Here is a 1,584-nt window from a genome sequence, read left to right on the forward strand (position 1 = left end):
CAAGAGAAAAACACCATTTTAGCAACAAGCTAGAGAGAGACCTTTATATAATAAATCTTCTTTCTGGACAAAAGGCAGAATACACTTTCATTAATGCCCAGGTGGAGAAATTGTCTATTAAATAACATGTATAGCCAAAGTGACAAGGCAGCTCAAAAAGAAAGAGAAAAATCTCCAGAAAATAAGCTTTGTTTATGGCCATGCTACCCTGAACAAACCCAGTCTTGTCTGATCTCGGAAGCTAAGCAGAGTCGGGCCTGGTTAGTACTTGGATGGGAGACCACCTAGGAAGACCAGGTGCTGTAGGCATAAAAAAATAAAAAATAAATAATAAGGGATTGTAAGCAGACAAGGTCCTTGCAATCTGTGAGGTCAACCAAGGGTTGCCTCGCCTAAAAAAAAAAAAAAAAAAAAAAAAGAAAATAAGCTTAAAGACATAGAAATGTGTGACTTAAATGAAAGAGAATTCAGGATAGTACTTCTGAAAAACCTCAATGAGATTCCAAGTAATTCATATCAACAATTCCAGGAACTGAAAAAAACAACTAAATGAGCAGAATCAGTATTTTAGCAAGGATATTGAACCTTCAAAAAGAATAAAATAGAATTTCTGGAGATGAAGAACACACAGAAAGAGATGAAAAATGAAATAGCAAGCTTGGGAAATAGAATCGACCAAATGGAGGAAAGGATCAGTGATATCGAAGACAGAGATTTAGAAATAAATCAGAAGGAAGAAAGAACAAACTGAAGGATGTAAAACAGTGAAAGAGAAGTACAAGAACTAGCTGATACCATCAGGAAAGGAAACATAAGAATAATGGACATTCTTGAAGGGGAGGAAAAGGAACAGGGATTAAAAAGTATTTTCAGGCAAATAATTGAGGAGAATTTTCCAAATCTAAGGAATGAATTGGAATTTGGAATTCAAGAAGTCAACAGAATACCTAATTATCTCAACCCAAAAAGGCCTTTTCCAAGACACACTGTATTAAAATCATCAAAAATCAATGAAAAGAAAGAATTCTCAGAGCAGCCAGAGAAAAGAAGACAGTAACCTATGAAGGGAAACCCATCAGATTATCGTTGGACTTCTCAGCACAAACCTTACAAGCCAGAAAGGAGTGAAATCAACTATTCAAACTATTAAATGAAAGGAACTGCCAGCTAAGAATAATGTATCCAGCAAAGCTCTCCTTTAGATATGAAGGGGAAATAAAGACCTTTCCAGACATATAAAAATTGAGGGAATTCACCAATACAAGGCCTGCACTATAGGAAATACTGAAAGGGGTCAGCTCACCTAAACCAAAATGACAAAAAAATACATAACTATGAGTAAGGCGACTAGCAAGCAGATAAAAGTGGAGGAGTGCCACCCTTATTAAGAACAGGGTATTATAAGCTTAAACAATAAAAGGGGTTTGTTATTGCAAGATAGTAATGAATATTTAGCATACATAGGGACAAATCGAGAAAACAATAAAAAAGGGGAGGATTCAAAGATCCAAATTTGCAAAAGGAAATGGAAATAAAGCACATGCAGAAGAAAATAGACTAGTACATGTATATAACTATCTTCTA

General features: G+C 35.2%; 1 pseudogene; it reads left to right on the forward strand.

Annotated features, from left to right (window-relative positions):
- Positions 1-190: 190 nt before the first annotated feature.
- On the forward strand, positions 191-309 carry LOC111736512 (annotated as a pseudogene).
- Positions 310-1,584: the final 1,275 nt, after the last annotated feature.

This window comes from Pteropus vampyrus, unplaced genomic scaffold (genome assembly GCF_000151845.1).
Source record: "Pteropus vampyrus isolate Shadow unplaced genomic scaffold, Pvam_2.0 Scaffold1, whole genome shotgun sequence".
Classification (NCBI taxonomy): Eukaryota; Metazoa; Chordata; class Mammalia; order Chiroptera; family Pteropodidae; genus Pteropus; species Pteropus vampyrus.